Raw genomic sequence first — 12032 nt, 5'->3', positions numbered from 1 at the left:
TTAATTGGTAGTTATTGTAATTTGATAGCATGATTTTTATAGTGCTCAATTTAAATGTTAAACTATGAGACTTTAATCATTTTTGTTTATTTTTTAATCCTTTGTGGTGGACAAAGTACTCTTAATAATTGTATTAGAAGTACTCTACAATGCCATTTATTTAGAGAAAAGCAAATGTTGGCTAAACAAAAATTATTGGATGAGAGACAAATTTTACCTTTCGCAATTTTACTTTAATTATTATTATTATTGTTTTATAACAATGCATATATAGAAATTTAATTCTTAAGTTTTGCTAATAATTTTTTATTTGATAATATGTTTTGGGTGGATGAAATTACAATTTCTGCAAAGAAAATAACCTTAGTAGATTACAAACAACAAATTGTTTTCCTAATTGATCCAATTAATCATAGTTAAGTTTTATTAATTTTTTTTAGTTACTTTTTTCAGTGTTTTGGATTGTAGGCAGAAAAAATAAGTTTGAGAAAGTTTGTTTAAAACTAAAAGAATAATTTCCAAATTTTATATTCTTTTTAATGATTCACAAAATGTTATAACTTTTATAAAAATAAATAAATATTTTCGTTTACTAGCCTTTTGAATTTCTAAGAAAAATTGTATTCTTTCATTTTAGTACGACAAAAATTATTAAATTTATGATTTATGAATGTTCCTATATTACATTTATGATTATTCTTATAATAAATAAAAATATAATTACAAAATACATTATTCTTTATTAAATTAGTTTAAATTATATAAAAAAAATTAATAAAATCACTATAAAAATAATTATCATGCACAACGCGCAAGCCCGCAACTAGTAAAAACTAAAATTTAAGACGTTTGTGAGAATTTTCTTACAGTTCCATAAGTGATTTCGCTAATAACGAGGTCAGAGTCCCCGACTTTGTTATACTTCAACTCGGTCTTGTCGGCGAGTTTGGCGCAAATGCGGGTCTTCAGAGAGCTCCTCCTGGTGATGACTGGTGAGCGATGTAGTTCTGAGGGCGAGGCGCGTGAGGGAACGGAGAGAGAGGCCGCGAGTGGAGCAGAGGGAAGCAGCTGGGACTGAAGTCGACGAGGCCATTGGAAATAACAATGGCCTTATCGGAAAGTATAAGGAACCGTTTGAATTTTGAGCACTGTTTGTTTATTTGAGAATTGGGGACTCTCTCTCTCTGAGTGTCTGTGACTGTGAGGCAGTGAGGCTGTGAGGGTGTGTGTGAATAACTGATTCCTGTATAATCAATAATGTGCTCTGTAAAAATGGACAGTTCAAAATGCAGTTAGAAACATGAATTATCGTACCCCCAATCTGAGACCCAACAGGGATATTCTTTCAATCTTACTGCCCACAATATTCATTTCAAGCTGAATTATCCAGAAATATTGGGAATCTTTAATACTTAGACAATTGTTGAAGAAACAATACCTCAAAATGCCCATAAATTATTTCGTAAAAGCTCAAAAGAAAACCTTTTTTGAAAAAGAAAACAATATACAATTCTAGGAACATTCTAAAAATATTTTACTCAATTAAAAAAAAAAAGGAATGTTGTAAAATTTAACCAGTTTTAAGAAATTTGAAATAAGTAATGAAATGAACTACTTCATGCTTAAGATGCATTGTTATTAGAGTTTAGATTTTGCCTAGAAATTTTAAACTGTCCTTCATATAAACAGATTCAAGAGAATGGAATCATTTGAAAGATATCAAAACCATAAATGGCAGCAGAGTTCCAATGTACGCTCCCATGGTAGCAAAAGTAAAATACCTCAAACACAAGGGCATCTAAACTAAAAACCTAAAGCGTCACTTTTCCATAATCTAGGCAATTTGCCTTTGTGCTCTGCCGCCATAACCAGTCAAAAGGTCCAGTAAAATTTGCACTTATACCATCTCAGGCACATTGGCCTTGACACTAGGCCCAAAAGGAGCTTTGAGTATTTGAATAAGCAGTTCCTCCCCCAAACTGATTTTAAACCATTCCATCTAGAACTTAATTCAATTTGGGTTTGCAGGGCTGTTTCAAGTTCAATTGTTTTACTTCAAAAAGAGGTCCACCTAAAACAGTAAATCAATTTTTCAAAATTTCTACATGGCATGGTCAATATAGAATCCAGCTGTATGCATTTATAGGACATGTGAGCATGGATGGAATGGCACTGAAGTAGCTGATATATCACTTTCCCTGTCAAGCCCAAAACTGTTCTGTCACTTTCTTCTCTGGTATAATTAAGCCCTCATCAAATATAATAAGGAAACCATATATGTTAATACAATTACAAAATGTAGGCATGCATTTAGATGCAATATAATCAATCTTTCTAATGCATCTGCATGGTAAGCTCTTTGATGCACTACAAAACTGATTGACAATTATATAACTACAGCATTTCTTGAAAAATCACAAAGAAATTCTAGACTATTTTGGTAGGAATAATACAGTCAAGATAGTAACCCATCTACGAGCATCAAATCTAAAGTATGGACAGAATGTTGCATGCAGCAATAAAATTCCAATCAAGGCACTCTGCAATACATAAAATAAAAAGATTGGAAAAAGGGGGTTTTGCATTCTTAAACCAAATAAACTTCCTCCTGCACCAACGCCCAAGATGCAAACACTAGAAACAAAGATCATTATGGAGATTTAACTTTGACTAGTATTATAAATCCTTCATGTGGCAGCATAGCACAAAAGGGAAGGGGGAAGAGAGGAAGAAAAAACGCGACTAATAATAAGTGTAAATTACCAAGAAAAGAATACAAAAGAAAAACATTCTATAAAGGAAAATCTGATTGCCTCAACCATAGGATGAAATGAGCAGTTCTCACCTGCACCACTACAAACATAATAACAGTTGCGTAAAAGATTGCCCTATCAAACTACTTGTACTTACCAATGGAATCTTCAAAAGAAAATTATCCTCCATGGCATTCTATTGAATCTTTATTAGTAGTATAAGCCACCATGCTTGTGGCTTCATTTGCTTCTTGTTCTGTGTCCACCATCTTAGTATAGCAGCTCACAATCTTCTTGTCTAACTCATAATGTTCGCTCATCTTCTTCAAAGATGGGCAAATATTATGAGTTAGACAAAAAGATAGTGAGTTAGATCGAGGTAAAGAAGCCATTTGATCAACATTTCAGCAAGATCAAGTTAAAGAATCCCTTTGATCAACATTTCAGCAAGATCAAGGTAGAGAAGCACTTTGTTGGGAAGTTTAGACCCCTGTTGATAGAATTAACAAACAAACATCAATATCATACACAGCGGAATAGTAAATAAGACAAGATATGATGACCTAGGAAAACCAATGAAATAAACTAGTTTCACAGTAAAAAACCCAGAGGGAAACCTTCCCGAAAAGTAATCCACTATAATAAAGAGAAGTTTCAGTTCTAGTACAAAACTTTTGTCCCTAGACTCTACAATCTCCGTATATGAACTTATAGCAGAAACCTTCTATTGCTTCAAAATCTCTAAACTCTTCAATATATGAACGCCACCCTTTTGCACGGATCCAGTACATGACTAACCAATCGATGCACAGATCCAAGTACGTGACTAACTACCAACTTGAGAAGGATGTTGGCTGCAAAGTTCTCCACTTTATCAATAATAAAGATTAAGGCTGTGTTTGGTTCGTGTAAAAGCATTTCCGGAAAATATTCTATTTTCCGAAAATGCTATTTTCCGAAAAGAAAAATATTTTCATGTGTTTGGTTGCATTTCAAAAAAAATTTCGAAAAATATTTCCTGGCGTTTAGTTGTGTTCTTGAAAATACCATAAAAAACACATTTTCTACTTGTTGCTCACATTTTCTCACATTTTCTCAGTTGCCAAACGAATATATTATATCATTCATTCCTCAATACAGAAACACAAACAAAACCCAGAAAAAAAAATCATCAAATCCGGTCACATTTTCTCACAGTTTCTCGATTGCCAAACAAATATGTAATATCATTCATTCCTCAATACAGAAACACAGACAAAACCAAGAAAAAAAAAATCATCAAATTCGGTCAAATTAAGAGAAGAAGGAAGAGAGAGAGGCGACTGGGTTCGACGAGGGGCGAGATCGCACGACAGAGGCGAAGGCGAGATCGACGCGATGCTTCGCGAGATCGCGATCGGCGCGACGCTTCACGAGATAGCGATCGGCGTGGTGCTTCCTGAGATCGCGGTTGGCGCGAAGACGAGATCATGATCGACGGCTCGATCTTTCTCCCTTTGCGCGTTCGCGAGATCGTTCTTTCTCTCTCTCTTTCTCCCTTTGCGCGTCTGTGAGCTCTCTTTGCGCATCTCAGTTCTGGAAATCATTTTAAGTGAAAATAGGAACGGAAATGAATTTCCGTGGTCAAAGCTTCTTTTTTACAGTCAAATGAAAATGATTTCCGGAAAATTCTATTTTCAAAACCAACCAAACAGCCTATTTTACGGAAAATGATTTCCTAAAACCATTTTCACCCAAAACAAACACACCCTAAGAAACACTTGGTTACAAAACCCTAAGACGCAAAGACACAGTAATTTCTTTCAGAGAGAATAAGGCACTCAGTCACTTTTTGCATGTGTTCTCCTTGTATTCTCTTATGTGATAGCCTTTAAAATAACCCTTATATATGTCTAGGGTTGTGAGAAAAGAAACCCTACACATACATGTCAACATGGGCCGAAAATCAAATCTGGAAATTATGATTTTTTTAATTCTCAATATATACAACTGTCGAACTATCTGTCGAGACCTCAATGGATATATCAGTCAAGCTATCTGTCGAGATTCGATAGATATATCTGTCAAGCAACTGTCGAGAATTTGTCCAGCTTTAATGAACATCTTTTCTTCACTTGTTTCTTGGTCCAATCTTCATGGCTTTAATACTTGGCTTGAACAACATGTTTCTTGAAATACTAGACCCATCCTAGATCTACCCAATTACAAGTAAAGTGCGTTTTGTCATTTGTCAAAGAATTAACTAATTCTAAATGACATATGTTCTTAACATGATTCACATATGTCTCGACATACTTACCAATAGAATCTTCAATAAAAAATTATCCTCCATGGCATTATATTGAATCTTTATTAGTAGTATAAGCCTCCATGCTTGTGGCTTCATCTGCTTCTTGTTCTGTGTCCACCATCTTAGTATAGCAGCTCACTATCTTCTTGTCTAACTCATAATTAGAGGTGTGCAACTAGGGGTGTCCATGCAAACCGAAGACCCGCCGAAACCGACCAACCCGACCGGAACCGACCCGTCACGGCCGGGTTGACACCTCCGACGGGTCGATGACGGGTCTGAAACCGTCAGAACCGACTCCGGCGGGTCGAGTGGCGGGTTTCGTCCTCAAGGAACCGAGCCACCCAACTCGCCCAACAAAAACTCAAAGAACCCAGAAAATCACCAAGATCCGGCGACGATCTAGCACTTCGTAGCTCCGATCCGGCCACGTTTGGGCTTCCTTCACTTAGATCAGCTCAAATCCGGCCAAGATCTAGTCTTTTCCTAACTCAAACATGCTTAATTCCGGCGAATCCAACCCAAATCTACTCAAACTCGGCCAAAACTCCGGTAAGCCCGACTCCAACTCAGCCAAATCTCAGCCAAATTTTCATAGATCCAAAGGAATCTCGCCCAACCCTCGTTAGATCCGGCCAGATCTGACAAGATCCGGCCAGATTTCGGCCAAAAACCAGCGAATCGGAAAACCCGAAACCGACCGATTTACACCCGAAAACCGATGCGACCCGACCCGGTGATCTGAAACTTCCGGTGGGTCGGTTGCGGGTCGAAATCTTCCCCACCCGATAATGTCGGGTCGAGTCCGGGTTGGGCACAAACCCAACCCGGCCCGACCCGTGGACACCCCTATGTGCAACCAACCCACCAAAACAAACCTGACTCAACCCAACCCACCGAGTTGGGTCAGTTTTTAGGGCTTGGTGTGTTGGGTTGGGTTACGAAAATTTTTTTGATATTGGGTCGGGTTGGGTTTAGATCATAAAATTCCAAAGCCACCAAACCCAACCCGACCCACCCATATGTTTAAAATATATTATATAATTAATAAATTTTATAAAATAACTACCTCTTCCTATCCTATATAAAAGCCAATTAGTTCACATAAATCCTAGTAAATTACTATTATTGTTTAGTCATTAGTGTTGTTTGTTTTGAAGGAGTTATATTGATAATAATCTTTGGGTTTTTTTAATATATTTATATTTATATTTTTTTCTATTCAATTTAATAATAATAATAATAAATTTGTCAAACCCATAGGTTCAACCCGACCCAACCCGACCCATGTGGGTTGGGTTGGGTTGGACCTATGTGATGGGTTGAGTTGGGTTGAATTTTTTTTGACACATTATGGTGAGTTGGGTTAAAAAATCTCCTTAACCCGACCTAGCCCGACCCATGCACACTCCTACTCATAATATTCGCCCATCTTCTTCAAAGGTTTCAAATCTAGGTCAATGAAAGATGCCTAGAAAATTGCAACTCAAGTAAGAAATCAATGTCATGAAAAATGACACCTTGTAGTTGAGAAATTCAACTTTCAACTTGAAATTAACTTAGTTAATATGTTAGAAACAATTTGATTTTACTTAAGATTTTTAAGAAACCATATAATTCCAAACTTTTGGCCCTGATATCAATTTTTCTCAATAATTCCACTTCTCCTGAGCAATAATAAAATAAAATAAAATAAAAGGAATTTTCAGGACATCATGATAATAAGATGTAAGACTGGCCTTATATGAAATCCTCAAATGTCAAGAGCCGCCTACCTCGTAATCAAAGTTTGGTTGGTTGACTCTAGGTGTACTTCATTATATGGAGATCCCAAATCCCCATCTGCCCTTGGTCTAAAACTAATCTACAGACTACAGTCCCTTGCAGTTGCAGCTACCAAATAGTCCTTCACAATCTTCAAGCTTTCATCCATAGGAATGGAATGCAAAGAGGTATATTTATGTGATACTTCTTCTTCACCCAATTCTCCACATGCTGGACAAGACTCAGAAATAATGTCATTATAAGCATGAATTGCTCCTTCTATGTCAAAATTGTCCAGCTTCTGGACCTCAAGAAGCTGATCCAGTATTCCGGACTTACAAACTGTCTCGGAAACAAGCTGTAGGAAATTCTTTGTGCGCAGGCCACTATCTGCCCTAATGACAGGCTTGAGTGCATCTTCAAATGCTTCACTAGTCACAACATTAGTACTATCTGCACCACCACCCAAGCCCCCAAATATGAGAGAACCATTCAAAAATACCCGGAAATTATTCTGTGGCGTGGTAAAGAGATCATTGATAGCTTTGTGTATTTTGTCCTCAGACTTGGAGAACAGATCGAGAGGATTGTATTCACTTAATTCTGATATCTGTAATAAAAAGTGGAGTGGATCGGAGTCTTAAAAACATACAAAAGTGGAATATGACCCATTGGATCAAACACAAATACAGGTTTGACAAAAACTAACTTGACCCCAACAGCACCATTACAAAAGGAGGGAACCAGAAATCATTTTTTTTTTTTTTTTTTTTGGAGGGAAGAAGTGAGTACCTCTCCTTGATGCAACTTCAGGGTTTGGTGCATTCTGAACCGAGATATGATCCGTTTAACAGCATTTTCTTCAGATATGAATCTTGGACAAGGGAGAAATCCACATTTGGGCTACTTTTGGGAAAATGGAACAAAAAGAAATGAACTAAATTACTTAGCATTAAATTTGAAAGTATCATTCAAGAGTCACTAAAGAAAATTAACACCATTATGAAATATAATTTTTTTTTAAATAGTAAGGGAGTGCACCATTATCTCAACAGATATACAGGGTACACCTTTGAGAGTACCTAACATGGAAAAAACAGAATTAACTACCACTCTTTTTCCTTAAATATTATACTAAATAACATAATCACAATGCAGATCATCAAGGAGATTTTGGTGCTTGATTTGAAGATCAAAATAGCTGTTTAACACATTACAATTTCTAAGAAGAAATCAGGTGCCCACCCATTGGCAGTATACAATTCCTATCAGAATTTCCATCCAGGTGGCTTCCTAGAACACGAGATAGTGATTAATGACCAAATTAATTACATTAACCATTGTGATGCTATTTTTTTTATACGTGTGAGTGGTAAATTTTATAGGTGCTTCTGATTTTACTCTTTTGGTTCCCTAACCTCTTGGGGTTGAGAGTTGTATTCAAAATGTGAGACAGATGGCCTAATCCTCTAGGGTTGTGAGGGGTTGTATTTGTGTGCGCCAGGGATTAGGGACCTCTAATGCGTATATTGAGCCTTCTTGTATATCTTTTTTCTCCCCCCCAACCCCCCCCAAAAAAAAAGTGCAAGTGCTAGAAATTCCTACATGCACAGTAGCATGATCCTCTAATGAATTTTAATCCTGCAACCCTTCTTCAACAGTTGTCTATTTTGAAACATGAATATTGTTAGAATTATGGTTTAATAATTAAATTCACCATTTCAAACAATCAGTAATTTATCATGATATCAAAGCATGAGATTCTAAGTTCGATCTCTATTCTCATCCTACCTCCCATTTAAAATGTTAAAAATCTCTCATGTTAGACCCCACTTATTAAAAGGGAGTTTAGGCCCACACGTGAAAGAAAGTGTTAGAATAATTATTAAAGATTAAATTCAGCATTTCTCTTAAACTTTTGGGACAAATTGGTATTTATCAAATATCTTGCAACTCACCATCTAATGGGGCTGCATGTTTTTTACCAAATAAATTTTAAGTGAAAATATGAGGGAATGGGCTAGCTTTAAATAATAGCAACTAAAACAAGCATGAAAAAAACATTAGCTGGATTTGAATTGAGATTAAAATATATTAGTAAGGTAACCATCTGATTTTTGAATAAGCTAAGGTTTCAAAGCTAAGATCCTTTTTACCTGCTTGCTAAGTGTGATACTTGTGTGAGATGCACACCTGTAAATATTTCCGTGTGACACAGAAATTGTAACCAAGTGCAGGATAATTATTTGACCAAATTCTAAGAGACAGAAATTACCAGGAAAAGCGAATGATCACTCATAAGGAGCGCAGAATCACAATCTGTATCAACCTTGGCAGCATCAACTCGCCAAGCAGGACGCTCACATAGAACGTTCTTCTCAATTGACTCCAGGAATTCCCTAGATACAAGGACACGCATCTGCCATATTCGATCCAAGCCAAGGTCAGAAAACTTCAACTAAGGCTAGTAATTTCAAAATGTTCCCAAGCATCAAACCATTTTCCCAATCTAATATGATTTTGAAAATCCTAATATCAACATAGCCAATCTAATTCTAATTTTCCTTTCTTTTCTATAAAGGATCAAAATCAACCATATCAACACATAACATACAAACCACGTGCTAATTTCCAGGTAGTCCACAATAAACTGCTCCAACTGATAGGAAAATGCAGAAACACAACATTTAAGCAAATCAATAAGTTCACCTATACCACATTTGCATCATTATTCAAATTAGGCATATTCTAGGAAGCACGGACACAAACACGGTACGATGTGGTGGCACAAGCAATTTCTGAAAAATTATAATATAAAATGGTCGGTACTACACCAGTATGACATAGGTACAATACCCTAAATGAAGTGTCTGTGCTTTCTAAGGCATATTACATCCTTTAAGTTTGGGGTCATTTCTAAGAGTCTGCCATAAAGAGTTTTTTGCACTAACAAGCATTTTAAGCCAAAAATTCCCCAAACCACTAAAAAAGAGCTAAAGGGTTCCCTTTGAAGCTACTAAATTTGGAGCATCTAGCCAAAAAAAACTCTACAATTGACTATATGCTTTATGAATCTAGAACAATAGAGCATGTAATTTGGCACGCAGTCAAAATACTAAAGCGTTTTTCAGTTAAACTCTACTTCACATTGTTCACAATGCTAAACGAGCACTAAATCAGTCCGTTGACTATAAAACATACAATTTACTTCATCAAGTATTACATCTAGGGTCCGGTTAATATATGCCCTAATTAGGGCATACATAACAAATCTGTTTTTAGAAAAAATTTATCTGGAATTGAAAAAGTTGTCAAAACTTTTTCCAAAAATGGTATATTATTGTGTGTCCTAAAGGAACACATTAGTAAAATTCTTACATCGATGTCAATATGCTAGTAGAATCTTGCTGTTAATTTATTAAAAAACGACATCATTTTAAACAAAAAGTGGGGGGGGGGGGGGGGGTGGCGACTCTTTTATTTTAGGTTGGTTAAAATGTGGTAAAGCATAACAAAAGGGCACATTGTCCTTATAGTAGTCAACCACTCAACGGACCCTTTTAAATTAAAAACACGTTTGGTTGTAAAATCTATTTTTAGAGCATTCTCACTAGTGCATGCAAAATTTTTTTTCATCTATTTTAGCATAATAAACCTACTTTTTCTATTTTATATACTCACTTTTCAAAAAACCACACATCATATTATCTATTTTACACTACATCTTATTAAAATATCAATTTTTTTAATTATTTCTCTTTCTTCGTATACAAGAACCATCATTCCTTTATCCGTCATTACCTATTATTATGTAATAAGAAACTTGTAAATTTATACAATTATATGCTACTATCTAATAAAAATAACCCCTCTCACTTGACCCCCAAAAAAAAAATGTGAGATTAGTAGAACATACCCCAGAGTCAACATATTTAGAGTATATGTTGCCGAAATTGAAAACTTATTGCTGAAAGTACTGTAAATAAAAGTAAAAATTAGTTGAAATAGTACAATGAAGTCATGAATAATACAAAAAGTGCATAGGGCTCATAAATAATTAAAAAAATAATAATAAAATAATTTTAATTTTTCATCCCATGCGCAAGAACCTAACAGCGGAGACATAACGTGTTCCGCATAGAGTTGGGCAGCAATTTCTTTGTTAGGGCATGAATCGATGCCGTCTATCTCCTTCCACAAAACCCGTTCATTCTTACTCAACGCCGTCGGGCTCCAACTCCCCGGCGACTGACCCGCGGCACCTTCTGTACCCACATCACTTTCCCCACCTACACATACATACACACATAAGCACATACATAAAGCTTGTTGAAGTAAAAAAAATAATTGTGCAAAGAATTTGAGAATGGTAAGGTGTTTTTTGTTTACAAAGGACGGAGAGGATCCAGTGTAAGCAAGAACAAGATTACAAGCTCCTTCGCCTCTGTACGCCCAATCACCAGCGTTCTTTTCCTCTAAAACCAGACCCTCCATCCAAACTTACTGTTTTGCTCTCTGTGATTTCAAATTTCAAACTTACTTTCACAAAGAGTAAAATCAAATTATAAACACTTAAAAAAAAAATAAAAAGAAGAAGAAGAAGTAAAAATTAACCAAAACGATGGACAATAATGTACCAAATTTTGCTTCGAGTGTGGTCTTATTAAGAGTTAGAACCTCCATGTATCTGCATTTTTTTTTTTTTTTTTTTGAGTTTCAAAAGAGATTGCGAGACGATCGAAGCGCGGCCAGATCTTTTAAAAAAATCCTATCTGATAGAATATAAATAATGGCAGACAAATATGGTTCGTCGAAAGTGAGAGTGAGAGAGGGAATTTTTTGACTCACAGTGAGTAGAGGCTTTTCAAAGTGAGGGAATTTTTTGAAAGTGACTATGAATAATGAGGGTTTTTTTTTCCTGATACTTTCATACTGGCCTTATTTATGGAAAAGATAACTGATGCATTAATGCCATTAATTTAGGAAGTGTCTTTTTATAAAGAGAAACGTTAAGAAGTACTGTGCATGTTAAGATTTCTTTATATGGGTTTTATTTTTTTGACAGGCATTAAAAAAGAGCACTTGGTCCGTTGGTCATGGCTTCAATCTTACTTATATGGGTTCTACTTAATAAATAAGATAAAAAACTGTTAAAAATAATAAAAAAATTATAAAAAGTAGACAAAAAATTGTAAAAAAGTTATTAACAAGCACCTTACGGTGCC

General features: G+C 35.6%; 1 pseudogene; it reads right to left on the bottom strand.

Moving 5' to 3' along the window:
* Window positions 1-2448: 2448 nt before the first annotated feature.
* Window positions 2449-11678, bottom strand: LOC115952361 (annotated as a pseudogene).
* Between the last annotated feature and the right edge of the window lie 354 nt (window positions 11679-12032).

This window comes from Quercus lobata, chromosome 7 (genome assembly GCF_001633185.2).
Source record: "Quercus lobata isolate SW786 chromosome 7, ValleyOak3.0 Primary Assembly, whole genome shotgun sequence".
NCBI classification, from domain to species: domain Eukaryota; kingdom Viridiplantae; phylum Streptophyta; class Magnoliopsida; order Fagales; family Fagaceae; genus Quercus; species Quercus lobata.
Note: the sequence above shows the minus strand (reverse complement) of the source record. Positions and strands in the feature narration are given on the sequence as shown.